The sequence below is a fragment of the Podarcis pityusensis genome (genome assembly GCF_964106645.2).
Source record: "Podarcis pityusensis genome assembly, chromosome: 7".
Taxonomy (NCBI): Eukaryota; Metazoa; Chordata; class Lepidosauria; order Squamata; family Lacertidae; genus Podarcis; species Podarcis pityusensis.
The window spans coordinates 87,519,381-87,539,108 of NC_138031.1; the positions used below are offsets into that span (position 1 = coordinate 87,519,381).

The 19,728-nt window shown below is 49.0% G+C and overlaps 1 protein-coding gene across 5 annotated transcripts in view; it reads right to left on the reverse strand.

The window, feature by feature from the left end:
• Positions 1 to 17,737, reverse strand: part of CXXC5 (CXXC finger protein 5) — a 66,172-nt gene extending 48,435 nt beyond the window's left edge. For 3 of the 5 annotated variants that reach the window (XM_081015231.1, XM_081015232.1, XM_081015228.1), the window contains exon 1: positions 16,251 to 17,027. The gene's annotated coding sequence lies outside the window, so the exon portion shown is untranslated. Of the gene's footprint in view, positions 1 to 15,745; positions 15,795 to 16,250; positions 17,028 to 17,620 lie in introns of those variants that run through there. The other 2 variants (XM_081015230.1, XM_081015229.1) reach the window with 2 other exon arrangements.
• Between the last annotated feature and the right edge of the window lie 1,991 nt (positions 17,738 to 19,728).

Here is a 19,728-nt window from a genome sequence, read left to right on the forward strand (position 1 = left end):
AAATTCCTTAGCAATAAGGCACTAGCAGGAGGCTGCTGTTTGTGGACAAGCCCAGATATCTTAAAAGTTTGTAAGAACCAGGAGGTGGGGGAAGAGAATGAAAGACATGAATGCATACCTTGTGGCAAGTCTCTCCCATTGCAAGGATGCTGCTGCCATGTGCTCAGACTAATTCTACACACACACACACACACACACCACAAAATTTCTTCATTTTCCACACTTCTTGGAAGGCACCAAGTCTTTGCCAGGCTATTTTGTAATCTTTTTTAATCTTTGTAAGTGAACCCCTGTAAGTGCTATATCCTCAATAATGTAAAATTCCCGTATCTTTGTCTGTGGGTCAGCCTATTTCAATGCCCTCTTCCCTCAGGAACAGGAAAATCCAGTTCAGCATTGCAGAGAACCAGTTGGGGCAGAGTGTGGGGAAAGGGTGACAAGTGACTGGGAATGTCCCTTCCCCAGAGCACACAAGTGAAAATAGCTGAACTGGTATGTGTTGCTTCCTGATCACCTAGCCTTCAACCCCAGGAGGCACAACACAGAAAAGGCATTCAGTAGGTACTCCATTCCCAGTTTTCCCACTCTAAATTGTCAAAGAGGGCCAGATTTGAGGAAGTGAACACGTGTGAAGACCGACCAAAGTTGACCTTTTTTTAGGATTGAAGTTGTTTTTTCGATTTTACCCCAAAGTTGTTGAGCTTTCTTTAGGATTTTGCCCCAGAAAATAAACTGCCACAGGGCCCAGATTATACCGACCGGCAGGCCGGATTAAATCCCTGAAACAGACTGGATATGCCTCCTCTAGTGGCTTCCCCCCTTTCTAAACCTATGCTTGTGATATAAAACACGCATTTGAACCCCCACCTTGGAGAGGAAGGGGTGGGTGGGTGAAGAAGAGTTTGGATTTGATATCTCGCTTTATCACTACCCGAAGGAGTCTCAAAGCGGCTCACATTCTCCTTTCCCTTCCTCCCCCACAATAAACACTCTGTAAGGTGAGTGAGACTGAGAGACTTCAGAGAAGTGTGACTGGCCCAAGGTCACCCAGCGGAGGAGGAGCAGAGACGCGAACCCGGTTCCCCAGGTTACGAGTCCACCGCTCTTAACCACTACACCACACTGGGTGTTAATTCTGCATGTCTCAGTGCATTGGATGCCGAAGCGAATAGGGTGGTCTTAGGCCAGCCACACACTCTCCGCTAACCTGCCTCATAAACTTATTGTAAGGCTAAAATGAGATAATAACCATGGGGGGGGGGATGCTGTGCTAATTCTGCTCAGAATACACCCACTGAAATTAATAAACATGACTCATTTCAGCGCATCTTGAGAGGGCTTTGTGGAAGACAACCATATGCGACACTGTGAGTTCCTTGAAGGAAGGGAAATCAATGTAGTGGACACTTGTATATGTAACTTGTGTGCAAAGCATGAGAAAGTTAAGCATGCCCTTCATTTTGACTGGATCCTGTTCACTGATGGGCTGTCAGAAGTGGTCTGCTTCTGAATACCAGGCGCTGGGAATCACAAGTGTTGCACTCAGGCGCTCTTTGCAGGCTCCCCATGGGCATATGGTGGAGAGCAGGAACCTCTGGAGTGATCAAACAGGCAGGCCGTTTTTATGTTCGTATAATAGCAACAAAGCAGCAGGTTCTGCCACTGTTGATTTTCCATGGGCACTGGGGCCAGAAACGAGGAGGAGCAGGGGAGATCCCCCCCCCTCGAAAAGGGGGGGGGGAAATCCACAATCAAACTTCTGTCAGCCCTGGAGCTGGTATACTTAATTATATCCCCCTTTAGTGTCAATGGGAGGGTTTGGAGCGGAAACCATGTTCCCCACCCCATCCTTCCACCCAGCAGAGCTTAGAAAGTGGTGGCTCCTTCACCCCAGAATCCTATCATCACCAGGATTATTTTGCTTGTGAAGTTGGTATGTGGCTGGCATATCAGACAGTATGATGCCCAGCTTTGCCATGGAATGTCTCCATCCTTGTTATCGCCCAGCCCTCTCGATCTGGCAATCAAGGACAGCTGGGGGGGGGGAGGGTTCTGAAATATTATTGTTACTGTTTATAGGTGATGTCCCACATGTTGTTGTTTTTATTAAAATACAATTGTCCCGTTTCCCCATCACTTTTTCAGAATATATGACCGCACACATATTTATTTTGGTTACATCAAAGAAATAAAAAGAAAGAGGGCATCATTTCTCTCCCAAGCTGTGTAGCATGTTCCTTTTCAGGATGGGAGAAAAAATTTTTACTTGACAGGGAGATGTTTACAAGCTTGAATGATGCAGAGATTTCAGTTCATGCTGTATTCCTATAGGGTTCCAAAATCCACCCCAAATGAAAAAGGGTTTACAGAACAGAGACAAATTAGATGTGACTGTATGGTAGGCCCTGATCTAGTTCTCTGTCTGCAACGCCTAATGAAATTGGCCTTACATTATGACATCAAATGGTTTCCCACTCCAGATGATTGGCTGGCAGGGAAGAACAGAGCGTAGTGATGTCATAACATGAAGTCACATATCGACCTCCACCAAAAGACTTTTTTTTATTCCTTGCAGTGCGGGGGTTGGGTGGAGGGGGCTTCAACTCTTCCGTCATGATACTTGTATTTGTGAATCCACCCATCGGTGCACTATTCCTACAAGCATATAACACCTGTAGTGCTACTGTGCTTTTGTGTGGACACAAAACATTGTGATGCAAAGAACCTGGAAGCTGTGAGAGGAAAGAGTTTCATTTGGCTGAGAAAGATATTAACTTTCCACCCACATAATAAAGAATTGCGTTTTTCAGGGAGAAATAATGTGAAGACAGATCTAAAGGGGAAGAGCGCCAGAAGCACCCAACCATCTGAGCCACTTTCCAGGAGTTAAGTCCCCCACAAAAAAACACCTCAGAAGTTGCAGCAGAGGCAGGGGGAGAGAAAGCCTTCAGCATTATATTCTAGTTGAGCAGCAGAGCATGAGTAACTAATGGAGGCTTTTCGTGGTCTGGTGAGTTTAAGCTATGAGCTGAAAGTTTAACTATTAATGAACTTAGGGTGTGTGTGTGTGTACATACGTACATCAAAAGAAAACTCAGCCACGTTTTTCCACTCATGGGATAAGGCTGGTTTACTCCCACCACTGCTATGTTTTAGATAGATCCATATCTAACACAAATTCCAACATTGACTGGTGACCAATTCCTCACCCTTCCTCCTCAGTACTGCAGATAGGCTATTTGGTGTTGTTGGTGTTGTTTTTTAAAACATTGATACAGCTAAAAAACTGTTCAAAAAAATCCCAATCCACTGGACAAAAACTATAACACTGTCTGAAGTTTGTGGCATTTGTGGCATCACAGTCCTCATCCGATGAGCACAGTGCGCAGCCAATGGCTGGAGGGATGAGGCCAATCAGTTTCCCCTGAACTCAGTTCTGAATAGAAATAGGAACAACTTGCCTGGAGGTGGGGGCGCTTTGTGGGGGGTGCATTTCCAGAGCAGATTGTGGTCTTTGCGCGCGTGTGTGTGTGTGTGTGTGTGCGCGCGCGCGCTCAAACCTGGAACTGCTTCTGATTCAAAGGTTTGTAAAAGCAAGCCGTCCATTAGCAAAGGAAAAGGAGCGGAAGCAGGCAGACCAGACCAGGTCACTATAGCTGCCAAGGAACAAAGGAGATCAACTGACCACAGCAGCCTCCGAAGGAGGTGGCTGGCCTGGGAGTTAGGAGGAGGCTGGCTCCAGCTTACTCAGTGTAAGCCTGGATGTGGCGATTAAAGCATGTGATGAAGTGGCAGCCAGACAAAGCGTGGAAACCTACTGCTGACAGGAAATTCAGATTCTTCTCAGCACAGAAGGCATTTGAATAGCAATCGTAGGAGAAAGCTGGAGAGAATCCATTCTAGAGGCCAAAAAAGCAAAAACACAGGGCAATCTTTAAGTCCCAAGTGTGGCTGTCAAGAAGGAGACCGCAGGTCCTCCTGAATAAAGGCAATTTAAGATGCAAATTACTTTTGGTTCTCAAGCACCAGAGTTTGCACCAAAGCAAAGTTATATCCAGGATCATTTATCTTCCTACAAAGTTTGGGTTTTTTGTTTTTTAAAAAAAGGTTAACGGGGGAAACTTGATTAATCTGCACCAAAATTATGCATATCTTCTAACTTTGCAAGAGCTTGCGTAACAGGCATGCTGAGCTGAAATCTAAACTGTCCTCCACTCCACCCTCAGGTCAGACCTGACCTGGGAGCAGAGCTGCAGTGAAGCTCCGGTCGGGTGCAAGGAAGCTGCCTTGGCAACTCCCTTGTGCACGCAGCCCAGGGGTGACTCTCCACTCTGCTCCCCACAAAGCTGAAGCTGGGGGGGAGGAAGCCACTGAGGGCCCTACCCAGGGGTCAGCAAACTTTTTCAGCAGGGGGCCGGTCCACTGTCCCTCAGACCTTGTGGGGGGGCCAGATGAACGAATTCCTATGTCCCACAAATAACCCAGAGATGCATTTTAAATAAAAGCACACATTCTACTCATGTAAAAACATGATGATTCCCGGACCATCCACGGGCCGGATTTAGAAGGTGATTGGGCCGGATCCGGTCCCCGGGCCTTAGGTTGCCTATTCATGGCCTTATCCTTCATGAATTGGTCTCATCCCCTTGGAAAGCCATCCAACTGGTGGCCATCACTGCATCTTGCACTAGCAACTTCCACAGTTTAAATGCCTCCCTATTCACGGTCCAGAATCTTCCAACATTAAACTTTATTGGATGAGCCTGGATTCTAGCACTGTGAAAGGAGAAAAGGCTCACTTTATTTACTTTCTCCCCAACATGCATAATTTTATACATTTCTGTCACGTCTCCTCTTATTCAAAAAGCTGCATGCATTGTAACCTTCCCTCAAAGGGGAGTTGCTCCAGCCCCTCGATCATCTCGCTTGCTCCTTTTCTGCCCACTTTCCAGCTCAGCAATGCCTTTTTTTGTTAGGCGAGGCCACTAGAACCGTGCAGAGTGTTCCATGTTGCACCATAGATGTGCATGGAGGAATGATGATATTGGCAGCTTTATTCTTGGTCCCCTTCCTAACGACTCATTGCATGGAATTCCACCCCCCCACCCCCCAAAAAAATCTTTTGGATTGGCACACTATTTTACACTATGCTTACATTTTCACGGAGCCATTCACTATGATGCCAAGGTCCTTTTGCTGGTCAGGCAACAGCAAGACAGAGGTGCCCATGGGGAAAGGACAAAAACTGGAGCTGTTTGCAGATAATGGCAGAGACCCAGATGAATCAACAGCACAAGAGACGCGGGATTCACCACTTTCCCTGCAGGGACTCCTACCACTGAACCACAAACTTACTTTCTTTTTTTAATACTCTCAAGTTTCAAAAGCAGTTGGACAGTTCAGCACCGCGAGATTTTCCTGCAAAACTAATAGAAAACGGAGCGGCTGTGTATGGATTCCAGGACAGCTAGCATTTTTCAAACACAGTTCTGTTACAACGTGGAATAGAAAGGAGGGCTACAGAAACTGGAACAGAAGTGAACTCACTGTTGACAGGCAAATACAAGATTTACCATCCTCCCTGTGTTCTCAAAGCAAAAAGTGAGGACAAGGAGGGGGCATCTGCAAGGGGGCTTAATCCTCCCCCTGCTGCTTTTCCTGACTGGCAAATCTGATCTCAGGACCAGGCTGCAGACAAAAACCAACCAGGAAGGAGCAGCTCAGTGGCATGAAGGCTAAACAGCCAAAGTGCCCTTCACTTGTAATGCTGGAAGCAAGCGTAGAATTCCCAATCCCAGGTTTGATGCCAAACAACTAGTTCTGTCCTGTGATGACCAGCAAGGGTCCAAAACTTCTGACAGCCAAGCAAAGAATTCTGGTCAAGAGGACCTTGTCCCTGCCTGGCTGCTCATCTTCTGCTGCACTTTTGCATGTTCAGTCCTGGAAAGGGTGCCAATATGTTTGCTGGGCAGCCAAGGGACCCAGAGTACTTTGGCAATGCAAAAACCAAACAACCGCCCGTCTTCTTCCCACTCCCAACCGTGGAGATGAGGAAGACTGCTGGAGTTTGTCATATCTGCCAGAAGGAGAAAGCACACTGTGCATGGCGAGATGAGCGTAAATGCCAGACTGCATGTACAATTTCACACAGAGAAAGGAAATGAAGATTTGCCATCACTGGCCAGCCCTCCAGCCTTGCAAGGTAGCTCACCGACAAATGAGTACAGAGGTCATAGGCTGACAATGTACCCCAGAATCACCTGTGGTGCCACAGAGAACTCTGGCATGTAGTCAGTTCCTGCTTGGTTGTCAGCCACATCAGAACCAATGCATGAGTCATGTGATGACCTTTGTGATGACCTTTGGTTTTAAGCAAATAATGAATCATGGCTCTCACACCACTTCCAGCCTGGCTGCTGCCCATTGCAAGCTTAAAAGTGGCTCCAAGCGTGCTCCCATGAATTCTCCTTCATGTCACTGAATAATCTGGAGCACCCTTTCGGTTCATGTCAGGTGCTGGCTATTCAGCAGCAGCACGCAAGACAGGCCTTCTGGCCTACATAGCATCCTGTGAAATATGACTGTACACCTAAAAACATTTCCCCAGAGATTCCTGTAACATCACCAGTTTTTCTTTGGCCTCCTGCTAAGGCTCTGAAACAATTTTACAAGCAATATGCATGAAGACCAAATAAAGCCGTCCATGTATGCTGAACGTATTGACAGAAAAGCAACATCCCTTCTTTTTTGAGGTTCTGTGGATTTCAAGTCTCATAATTCTTTTTTTACAATCCCTGTTACACACTGAAAGCTTCTGCTACCTAGGAATGACTCCCAAAATTGTTCCCAACTCTTTTATTTTACAAAGCTTGTCTGAAATTTTGCAAATGTCTATGTTCACATGTGAAAGCTGAGAATGCTTTAGCTCAAAAATAATCTTTCTCCCGCTTTTTGAACATACACAGAACAGCAAGAGCTTGCCTATATATGGTTGCAGACATTCACAGGACATTCCTGTGACACCAAATTTCAGAATTTGTAGAGCAAATTTATTTATTGTGCAAATTTCACTTCAAAATAATCCCCAAACTAATAATTTCCTATAGTACCAGAAATAGTATGTACATGTGGTGCTAGAAGCAAAGCAAGATATACTGCCTTTTCCAGTATCCTCTCCTGCAAAGAACATAAATTCTAATGATTAAGTCTAATATTTCCCCCCTAACGTGGCAGCTTTTAAGAGAGCTGCCCATCATTACCACCTCAGAAATACTGCACATGCTTTCAGCTATGCTGTAATAACTCTTTGGTCAGAGTTAGTGATGAAGTAAATGCATGAGGGGCATTAAGGAAACACAAACATCCCCCCCGCCCGCTGTGTGCAGCAGGGGGTCTCCTATACTCATGGAGGTTCCCCACATGGTTAAAAACCCTAAAGTGCAACTGAATCAATCTCAGGCTACTGAACGGTTTGGGAGACAAAAGTAGCCAAATGAAACTGACAACGTAACTCGTCAATGTAAAATCTTTTTTTACAATGCCACAACACTGCAACATACCATGAACCACATCCAAGAGTGCCTTTTGCAGACAGGCCCCTGCTAAATGCCTTTTTGTGGGCTTAACTGGGTGAGGAGCAGAGCTCAGTTGCAGGTGTGGAGCTGATGGTCCTCTGGAGCTCTACCTGCCAGGTACATGGGGTTTTTACTCCCAAGCCCTGGAGGGCATCTCCTCTTTACCAACCGTAGCGACAGTGATGGTTAGGAAAGATGCTTGAGAGTGGGCTGAACTTATCATTGAGAATACAATCCCTCCACCCATTCACAAGTGTGTTCCAATATACAGTGCCACACACGCACACACACACACCCTCACACCTCAGGCACATCACAACCATACTGACCACAGCAGCCCCAGAAGGCAAACCACACACATAGTATCACACCTGCCCAAGCCCACCTTGCCAAAACATCACAAAAATTGACATCCTATATCCTTTTAAACATGTTTATGGGAGGGGGGTTATTAGTTTTTCTTCTTGTTTGTATTATGTAGTTTGTGTCTTTATATTGCATTTTTATGCTGTAAACGGTAAACCTCCTGGAGATCTTCAGATGAAGGGCAGTATACCATTTTAACAATAAATAAATAAAATGCATTAATTAGACATCATTATCACAAGACACACCCTTTAAGAAGTACTGCAAAAAAAACCATCCATATGAACCACCAGTCTTAACTTTGCCACAGCCAAAATTCCATGCCTATCATGCTGTCTAAATAAAACTGACTCCTATAAACATCCCTAGAGATACTATGATGTCATCTGCATTTCCTAACAATCTACTTCAATTTTCCCAACGAAATAGGACTAAATGGCTAAACCTACAAGTAACATTTCCCGTATCTCAAACGCTGAAAGTTTCTGTGGACTTTTAAAATATAGAATATTTTGCGAAAGCAATCTAGTATCCTAAAATTTACACACGGAGATATTACAAACTACAATCCAAATCTCTCCAAGTCAACTTTCAGATATTCCACAAACTCCCCCCATTTTCAAACAAGGGAGCTCTGAAAATCCTTTCAAAATGAAAAGGCATCAGTTCCTCTTGTCTATTACACCACAAAAATAGTATAGGGCATCATCCATACTGTGGCTTGGAGGAACCACAAACCAGCACTTTGTGTCAGTATCTTAAGTGCCCCACTAAGGCTGCATTCCTAAATAAAATAGGGAGCAAGTTCAGGTGAACGCCAATGGGACTTACTTCTCAGCAAACATGGTGAAAAAGATCACCCTGGAGAAGACAAAGCCTTTGGCCGGTGAATGGCCTTAGAGATAAAATCCTGATATTTAAAGATTTTTACAGGATTTTATATAATATTTGGAGCCCAAAGATCTTCATACTGAAGACTCTAGGGACTGCACTGAATTCTGATTTTCACTAGTGACTAAAGTTTGCTGTAACTGAGTATTTTTAGGACCACAACAATAATAAAAAATAAATACATTACAAAGACCACCCTCGGGTGAACTAGAACAATCCAGAACAGATTACCACAAACCTGAAAACATCTGCATAAGCCTTGGGTCCTTCAGAATACAGAAAGCCGCTTTCCCAGGATACACAAGGTAACTTATTCTGATTCAGGACAGATGACAAAAAGAAAAAAGGCATCCATGCTTTTGGTATTTCCACCACTGTTCCCCTGCCATAGCCAAAACAACCATATCTGTTGACCAAGGCTGAAAGCAGATTCTTGGAAGCAAACATCTCCCGATGCTCCTCAGCCTGCTAATTTCACAAGTCTGCTTGCCAAGCCGCTGCTGCTACAGCTGGACCAGTCCTGGGGCTTCAGTCACTGTCGGGCTGCAGCAGTTTCTTGCTAGCCAAATTCTGGAATGAGCATATGCAGGCCCAATTGCACCTGGATCAACAAAGCTTATCGTGCCGAGTGCCAAGCTAGCTTAGCGACCGCTCTAGCGCCACGGCCTCAGCACTAATTCCACATTTCGCAACACTGCATCACTCCTCCTCTGCCACAATCGTTCATCGTTTTGTTTTGTCCAGGTTTATCTCCCATTTTCCTTCGCTGCTCCTCTTCACGACTTCCTGCCCAGCTGTGCTCACTCTCCTCTCTGGACAGTGGGCTGATCTCTTTTTCAATAATCATAACAATAATAATGTAGGCTATGCAGACAGACAGCTGTGCCCCCATATACACAGACACCCATAACTGCTGGAGTGTGCAAAAAAACACGGGAGGGGGACAGCTAGGGAAGCCCAAGGTCAGAAACACAGCTGGTGCCACCACCAGAGCCACGCAAAGCTCAGGGGGTGGGGATGAACAAAGAATTACATCTCAGCTGCTAGGCATCAGTATGCAATCAGATGCATTTTTCTGGGGGGAAATCTAAAACATTGTCACAGGAAAGAAGCCACAGTGCAATGAGGGACATTCGCAATGCTTGTTGCAGACATCATGAAGAGGGCTAACATGGGAAAGTTGATCATCAAGAGCAGGACTCCAAATAAGTTGTTGTGTACCTTAGCAGTGCATGTTAGCATGAAGGGAGGGAGCCATAGTTCAATGGTAAAGCGCATGCTATGCATGCAGAAATCACAACATGGCCAGCGAAGAGGACAGGGGGCCTGGAAAAAACCTACTGTCCAAAGCCTTAGGAATCATTTCCAGTTAGATGAGAAGCACTGGAGTAGACAGACAATTGGTTTGACCCAGTACATAACTTCCTATGCTCATAAACTGGTACATATAAATGGAGTTCAGCCATTGTGTTAAACCATGGTTTATCATGATGGGAATGAGCCACAGTGATCCTCATACTTGTGCGCTCCCGCCTCCTCCTCTGGTGTAGCTGTGAGGAGGAGAGCAGGGACTTTGCTTCCATTTTAATGGCAGACACACCTTGTCATGTTATCTGTACCTAGACAAACAATGGTTAATCTTAACCATGGTTTATTTGAAAACAAGCAAACTTCAAACCATTCGTTATGGAAGCTCGTTTGTTTCAATGAATCATAGTTGAAGTTTAACCGCAATTCAATTCTTAAGTAAAGGAGACTGCACTTAATTGAAAAAACAAGCAAACACTTCCAGTCTTCTCATGGCTGCACTGGAAGAGGAGGAGGAGGAGGAGGAGGAAGGGGGAGAGGGGGTGCCCACATAAGCCAGAGGCACATTCCCATCATGATAGTTTGTCTTAATGTCCAAACAAGCTCACTGACAATCCACCCAAGCAGCAGTAATCTCCAAGTACCAAGGCAGGGGTGTCTTCTTTTTAAATTCATTGGTGGAAGGGGAACACACACATAAAATATTCTGTCTAGTGAAGGTCTTTTTGCTATCAGTACTATTTGCAATCATAAAATGTGTATTTTGGCTCAATGGAAACAAAACGTTACCATCTGACCGATCCACATTTAGAGACTTCAATTTTGTAATGTGTGCTTTGCATTTACAGCACATCAACAACACTCCCAGACAAGTTCATTCATTCAAAGAGCAGTTTTCATTCACATAACTAGAAGCTACATTTAAATCATTCTTCCCATTTACTACATTGATTTCATTCATCCAGTACTTTGAACTGTCATTTTCTCATAACGTACAGTGCTAGCTTTAATGTACAGAAGAAGCAGATTGCCTAGAACCTGAAATATATGGAGAGTAGAGTTCAGCCGTAGTTTTCCCTGACAAAAGGATAATAGGCAGGTTTCCCTGCAGTTTTACTTGCAGAATAATAGGCCACTGAGTTAAGCTATCAATCTTCCTAGAATAGAGGTGGGAAAACTTTTTGGCTCCACAGGCCAGATCCTTATCTGGTACCACCAACTCTGAGCCAACTCTGCCGAGTAGGACAGACCCCGCCTGTCAATCACACATCATTATGACACCACAGGATTGACACCCACACAGCAGCCAGCTGACTTGGAAAACCCTGAGCAAAAGGGCAGGCTGTGGCTCCCCCACCCACTCAGCTGGTGGGACGTAGGGCCAAAACCTCCTTTCCCTAGCCAATGCACAAGAAGAAACACACCTTAAGGCTCACGATTGTGCATTGGCAGCTGCGTCTCTGCCTGCCCCATCACTTATGACATCAAGTGTGGGGAAGGTGGGCATCGTTCCCTTGAAATTGTCATGAGATCTTATTTAATCCTAGAGAAATTTGATGTCCCATGAGATCAAAATTTGTTCACGTTTCTTAATTTTCATGGAACACCAGCAGTCTTTTATTATTATTGATTATTCTCGTTTAATAAATATCCCTTTTAAAAGTACTTGTAGTGAAGGGCAAGAGGCTACATGTGGCCCATATTTATATTTTTATGAAGAGAATTATTTCCTCTAACAGGGGAAAGGTTACTGGGAGATTGCTTCCCGTGGTCCTGGTGAAGGTTGTTCACCATTCAATAAACAGGTGCAGATGATTTCTTATGATTCCCTTTCATGTTTGGTAGGTTTTGATAGTTCAAAGCAAAAATTAAAAAATAAGTGTCTAATGTCTGAAGACTTCTCAAAGCACAAAAGGAAAGAACAGCAGGAATTGCACTTTCAACTCCAATTTTCTTGGCTTGGGTGACTTTACACAGGCTTTACACAATTATTTTCAGCCATATTTTGCTCCCAAAACCATCCACGAGGCATGTTTCTGGGAGCAAAAGGTATTCAAGCAGAAGCAAACTGAGGAAACAACAGCCAACTGCTCTCCTTCCATATTTGTAGTTAACTGAGAGATGAATCACTTTGTAGTGGGAAATGATATTTTGTGTGTGTACAAGCAAGCAAACATATATTGCCATAAATATATGTTGAAGGGAAATACCATAACTTATTCACACGTACAACTTTCATAACTAATATATTGCATACAAATTTTCTATTTTAGAAATAATATAAGTAATTGTTTCTGCTGGGACATCATCACAACCACTGTAGGAAGGCAGGTCAGCTCCAAACAGTAATGCCGTTACCAGGGCTATGGCACCTGTCTGCAAGTCCATCTGGATTTACTTTTTTGCTCCACCAAGTATCACGCTTGTCTATCAAAACCTCTGAGACTGCCGGAACACTGGTGTCCCTCAGATCTCTTACCTAAAATCTCTGACAGAATCATTTCAGAACTACTAAATTCCAGAGACTACAGCAGAAGACACCACCGCTCCCCAATCTCCCAAGACCTGGCAAGCTTAGATATCTGCAGGCCAGCCAGACAAATGATATCATGCTATTCTACTTTGTTTAAAAGGGCAGCCACTGAGTCGTGGCAATGTCACCTTGACTGAGACCAAGAAGCCTAGAGAATTCATCTCATGCCTGTTAAAGGCCAGGCTGCAGCAGCAGGTCATTTCAGACTTCTTCCTGATGCCACAAGACTGAGCAGGAACAACACCTTAAAGAAATCTGATCATAGTAGCCTTTTCTTAGCAACAGGTGTCTAAGAAGATTCACTTTGGCGAAGGAGAGCCCAGACCAGGGGTCAGCAACCTTTTTCAGCCATGGGCTGGTCCACCGTCCCTCAGACCATGTGGTGGACCGGACTATATTGGGGGGGGGGGGATGAACGAATTCCTATGCCCCACAAATAACCTAGAGATGCATTTTAAATAAAAGTACACATTCTACTCATGTAAAAACACGCTGATTCCTGGACCATCCGCAGGCCAGATTGAGAAGGCAACTGGGCCGCATCCGGCCCACAGGCCTTAGGTTGTCTACCCCTGGCCCAGACCCTCCATCACTGACAGCTGGTTCCCAAACATTCTGAATCTTACAGTTCTTTGCTCCCACAATTAGGCTGATTCCTGGGAACTCCAACCATCACTTGTAAAAGATCTTTGGAGTGGTCTGAGAAAGCAGAGCCTTGAACACATTGGACTTCTGATCACAATCTCTCTTTCTGTACAATTTTGTTGGTGGTTATGGTCCATAGTATGAGCCACACTTTAAAGAACTGATCACCTGAGCAAAGGAAAAATGTATTAAGAAGCCAAATAAACCAGAAAAAGTGGGAAAGTTATCTCCAGGGCAGTCTTAAAGGGACTGTGACTGGATAAACCACTATGTCTGGCAAGGATTGAAGATGGCATATTGTCTGTCCCAAAAATTCCATCACACCAAGTGATGAAGAAACAGAGTGAATGCAGATGAATATGGATTCCCAAAGGTTGAGATCACCGGGGACATGCCCTAATATTGTCTCCTTTACTCTCGTAAGAGTGGATAAAGCCATTCAGTTCTGTGGGAGAATATAAGATGCTGCACTGGGGGACACTAGCGATGAGGTCAAAGCATGTCCTCTACTGCTGACACCAATGGCCTAGTCCTCACTGGTTGCTAGAAGTATCCGTGTGCACAGTATGTAGAGATCTACTGCCCTTTCCCCACCCACCAAGTTCCCTCCCCAAAGCCAACCATCACATGCTGTAGTGGTGGCTAATGATTTCGAGGGCTCTGAAAAGAGGATTAGACAAATCCCGAGGCTAAGGCCATCAGTGGCTCTCAGTCATTATGGTTGTGTTCTGCCTCCACCCTTGGAGGCAGAATGTCTCTGAGCACTGGCTGCTGGGAACTGCAAGGGGGGAGAGCACAGCTGCACTCAGGGTCTGCTTGTGGCCCTCCCATGAACGTCCACTTGGCCCCTGAGAGAACAGGATGCTAGACTAGATGGGCCAGGGGCCGTATCCGGCAGGGCTCTGCCCGTGTTATGAAGGGGCACTTTGCTTGTGTACAGTATTTGTCACACTCAAATCATGACTACCTACTATTACTTCCTGCCTTCTAAACAGCAGCATGGTTACATTTAAGATGCTCAGTGGTTCTGGATTTCCAATGCAGTGTCCATCAACGGAAGAAGGTTGTAGTCTACCACCCCTGAGGTTTCTTGGGCACATATTTGGCATTTGCCATCCATCACAGTAAGCAGTGGAACACAAAAACAACCAAATCACATTTCGTGAAACCACAGGTAAAATGGGTCAAGACCCCTCCCCCCATCAAGAAGGCCCTGACTTGGGAGGTGAAGAGGCGGTCAGTTTAGGGGTTGTGAAAGTGCTCTCGACATCCCCAACTTCACTCACTTCAGACTCTTGCGCTGGTTGAGGAGAAGCACCAAGCTGCCCCTGGGCAGGCAGTGACACAGATTTCTGTGTCTCATGACCAGGCCCCCAGTGCCATCTTGGAAGGAGTCTCCAGAGAAGGGCTGGGGGAGGGGTGTCAGATGAGGCTCCCAGGCAGGAAAGGCCCAGGCAGGGGATGCCCCCCCCCCAATCAGGCACTGGGAAAGGGTTGACCCTGGGGGAGGAGAAAGCCACTTTGCCAGAAAGGCGCGGCTTGCCCCATAGGAGTCCCTCGCAGGCACCAGCACACACAAACACAACTCTGCGGAATGGCATACGACCAGAAAGTCTGGAAACAAACTGGAAAGGGGGAAGTGCCGCCGCCACATGGGCGAAAGGCAACAGGCAAGCAGAAGAACCGACGCAAGCGGTTCTGCCAGTTTGCAAAATAGTCTCAAAGTGCAGGGAAGCGCCGGGGGTCGCGAGCTCCTCTGCTTTGCAGCCCCAAAGTAGTCCGGAGCCAGGGGGTAAAGCTGAAACGCAACCCTTTCCCATGGAAAAAAATAACTAGAAAAGGAAGGGGGTTCCCTCGCCTTTCCCTCGGCCTCCACGTTCTTCGGCTCAGATCAGTGGCGGGGCAGCAATCCCGGCCTCCCCCCCCCCGCCCCGTCCCGACGGCCAGCAGGCGAGGAAGCGCCCCCGGGCTCGCCCCGGCTCGGCGGCCCCTGGCGGGGAAGGCAGCGTCGAGGCGGCTGACAGCCCCGCAGTGGCGCTCCGGGCGGGCCGGGCGCCGCGCTAATCCGCCGAGCGAGAGCCGGCGCGACGTGGAGGGTCAGCCAGACCCAGCCGCCGCCTCCAACGCCTGGCTGGCTGCAGACACCGCGGCTGTAACCTGGGAAACGAAGCACCGATTAGGCGGCCCGGGGGGCGGGCGGGGGGGCGCAGGGACCGGAGAGGCGGGAGGGAAGGCGGGCGCGCAATAAATCCTGCGCCCCAGAACCTGGCATCTCTCCACCTCCAGATAAGGATGCGGAGAGACGGGCGGGCGGGCGGGGGGGGAGATTGAAGCTCGCCAACAAAACTTTGCTCCGCAGCGCGCGCTCCCCGCGCCCCCCGAAACGGCACCCGAGACCCCGCGGAGCGGCCGAGGGGGCGCCACTTACGAGAGACGAAAGAGCCCGCAGCCGGCGGCCTCGTCCGGAAAGAAGGCGCTCAGGTCTCTGCCCCGGCTTGGCTTGGGCGGGGGGGGGGGGACCCGACTTCGCGGGGGGGGGAGCCCGCCCGCTTCGACGGCGGGGGGGGGGACACACACACCTCCTGTGCCGCCGGCGCTGCTGAGACCCGCGCGCGGCCCCCACCCGAAATCCCCGCTCGCTTTTTGTCTGGAGCCACTGATCTGAGACCGGCGTGGCGGCGGCTGCTGCAGGAGCCGCGGCGGCGGCGGCAACACCTCCCCGGAAGGCAGGCAGGCAGGGAGAGAGGGAGGGAGGCGACGGCGAAGGGGGCCGGGGGCCAGAGGACCTGCGCCGCCCCGCCGGCAGCCCCCGCCGGGAAAGGCCGGCATTTCCCCGCCGCAAACTTTTCCGCGGTACTTTCCTGCCTCCGCCCCGCATTCGCGGGCGCAGCCAAAGAGAGGAGGAGGAGGGGGCCCTGGACTCTTGCACCTACCCGAAGCCGAGCGAGCCGGAGCCGAAACAGGAGCAGCGGGAGCCAGGAAAGAGGAGGAAGCGGAGCAGCCGCCGCCGCCGCCGCCGCTCCGGGCAGTCCGGGTGTGCGCGTTGCGCGCGCGCTGCCGCCCGCCCGCCCGCCCGCCGGATTACAGGTCCCGATCCGGAGCGCGCGCCGCCCCGGTGAGGTGGCGGGTCTTCTCGGCACCTGCCCCGAGGTGGCCCAGCCGCGTCCGCCTGGCGCCTCAGCCGGGGGGGCTGCCCAGCCCGACGCATGCAAGGCAGAGCAGGTCGGGGGGGCGGGCAAGTGGCGCAAGGCGGGCGGCCGCGGGCGGAGGCAGCCCTCGATCGCTCGCTCGCTCGCTCGCTCTCGGCCGGAGCCGCTTCTCGGCCAAGCCACCTCTACAGCCTCGCTCGGCGAGCACCGGCGCGGGCGGACGACCACATTGCAAAGGGCGGCCGCTTGCTCTTGCTGCTGCTGCTGCTGCTGCCGCCGCCGCTCTCGCCGCTTTCCGGGGCTGGAGGCAAAACCCGGACCGGACTTCAGGCGCAGCGCCCTGGCAGCTGGCCGCTCTGCTGCGCCTCGCCGCCGTCCTCCGCTCTTCCTCCAGGTCGCGCTCTTGCCGGCCTGGTCTCGGGGGCTTCCATGGCGGGCTTCCCTCTGCCTCCCCGAAGCCCCAGGCCCGGGTCAACTCGGCCGGAGACGCTCGCCTCGGCCCCCGGGTCTCCCCCCGTCTCTGCTCGGCGCGGACGAGTCGCAGTGGCCGCGCCGCCAGGTCCAGCCCGCTCCTGCCCCCTGCTCACCGCTTCGCCTTGGGCCGCGCGCGCGCGCGCTCCTCGCCCGCCCCCTCGGGGGCTCCTCTCCCCCTCCCGCGCGCGGAGGGCAGGCCGGCAAGCATGTTGTCTAGTGCAGGGGCTTCCCCTTTAAGCACACGCGCACACATATGCACACACACAAATACGCGCGCGCGCACACACACAAACAAGCCAAAGTAGGATGCAAAACTTTGAAGCGCTGCTAGTTGCAGGAGCGAGCGGAGCCTGCGCCGCGCCTCCAAATGTACTTCGAGAATCGTGCAAACGCAGCCTGCGGGGGGCGTCCAGCTGCGGGCGGGAAAACTGGACTTGGGCTCCGAGCAGGACGGGGCGCCGCGGGGGAAGCTGGGGGTGTCAACACCCCCCGCCCAAAATGCAGCGCAAGAGCGCGCCGTAGCCACTGACTCTGGTGCATGCTGTCAGGAAAGTAGCTTTGGATAACTGCAGGGCTATCTTTAATGCTATATTTATTACACACACTAGCACGGGTTTAGCTCGTTTAAAAAAAAAAAAACACGCACAAAAATCCAGAGATGGAAGCCACCGGGGACGCACCAGGCGAAGACCGAGGGCCAGCTATTTATTGCTGGGACTCCCCTCAGCTGCCATCTTCCCCTGAGATCGGCAAGGTCAGATCCCTGCATCCACCCTGATCTTTCTCGATTCCAAGACCCAAGAGGAAAGCGACGCGTCGCGCCAGTGGAGAGGGGCCTCCATTTTCTCCATTTTCCTCCGCGGCGAAGAGTTGCGCCGCGTCCTTCCTGCTGCGCCCGGGGGCCGGGAAGCGGCCAAAGCGCAGCTCCTCCCTCGGCGCGGGGAGCGGGTGGGTGGGCTCCCGGGAACCAGACCCCTCGCCCACCCGAGAGGGACTGAAAGCCGAGAGCGGAATCCTTCCGGTCTGGCCGGCTCTTCAGTACTTGCCCGAGGGCCTGGCGGGGAGCAGAGGGGGCAACGGCAGGATCCAGTCTGAGCCTTGTGCATAAGTGGGTGACATGCCCGGAAGACGCTGCTAAGCTCTGGCTGAGGCACAGAGTGACAGTCACGCAAAAGCCCAAGTTAGGCAGGTTTCAGTCCCATTGTTTGCAGGTCGAGAAACTGAAGCATGTGCTTGCTTTTGACTGGATCTTGCTCAGCAAAATAGTACCAGCTATAAAGTCTTAAATGTTATAGCCATTTTAAGGGTCTCAATATCTGGTACGATAGATGTATGCGGTGCTATTATTTTTCAGGGGTACTCAATGGTATGCAGTACCGACACCTCTTTTTTGTTGTTAAAAAGTGTGGAACCTACTGTAACAACTTCATGGTGAGTTTTCTAGAAACAGCACCTAGTTTCCTAGAAAAAGTGATGAGAGCCAGTGTGGTGTAGTGGTAAAGAGCAGTGGATTCGTAATCTGGTGAACCGGGTTCGCGTCTCCGCTCCTCCACCGGCAGCTGCTGGGTGACCTTGGGCCAGTCACACTTCTCTGAAGTCTCTCAGCCCCACTCACCTCCCAGAGGGTTTGTTGTGGGGGAGGAAGGGAAAGGAGATTGTGAGCCGCTTGGAGACTCCTTCAGGTAGTGATAAAGCGGGATATCAAATCCAAACTCTTCTTCTTTATGTATGTATAAATAGGTAAATACTGATTTTTGAATCTAGGTGCTGTACAAAACATTTAAAAAGACAAGATCTGCCAACAAGTAGATTTAATTTAATGATGTATAATCTAGTTTAGTAGAACGATGGTGGTTATTGGGTGGGCATATCAGGCTGTATGATGGGTGTCTTTGTTGATGAATCCTTCCGGCAACTGCCTGAGAACACCCACCCTCACCTCACATTAGCATATAAAACAATAATCAAGGAAAAGTCAATAAAAACAACATATAGCAGGAGAGGCAATAAGAGCAAACACATTGGCAACAGAAGGATGAGCAGTTGACCATTACCTGAGTGAAAACTGACTGGAATACAATCTAAGAGCAAACAATTGAAGGGCAACTAGTTCCAAATCCTGGGAGCCACCACTGAAAATGCTCTCTCACTTGTACCCATCTAGCTTACTTCAAATAGTGGCAGGCCTTAAAGAAAGGCCTCCCCCAAGGATTTCAACCTGCAGGTGCATTTGTGGTCCCTCTGTTTCCTTGGTCCCAAAGCAACTAGGGATTTAAAGGTTAAAAACAAAACAAAAACAGCACTTTGAATTAGGCTTGGAAACAAAACAGAGAGCCAACGAAGATGGCATAAAATTAGTGTAAATGTGCTCTTGGATGAGCTCTCAACTGTCGTTGCACACCAAGCACATTGCAGTAGTTTCATCTCGATGTGTCACAATGGCCTAGTCTGCCTTGTCTGGGAAGGAGTGCAGCAGCTGGCATACCAACTGAACCTGTCCTCTCCTCCGAACCCAACGATATTTGAAACTATGGCATGGAAGCTAAGCCCCAGAAAAGAATGAAAAGCTCGGCATGGCATCATTTAACGTAATAATGGGAGAACAACCCTGCTGGATCAAACCGGGGGGAGTTTTGTCCACCTTCCCATTTCCAGTATTTCAAAGTGCACTTCTTCTGAACATGGAGGCTTCATTGAGCTATCCCGAGGAGTCTCCAACAGCTATTGACAGGCCTATCCTTCATTAATTAATTTATCTATTATTTATTTAAAAGCATCTACAAAGTCC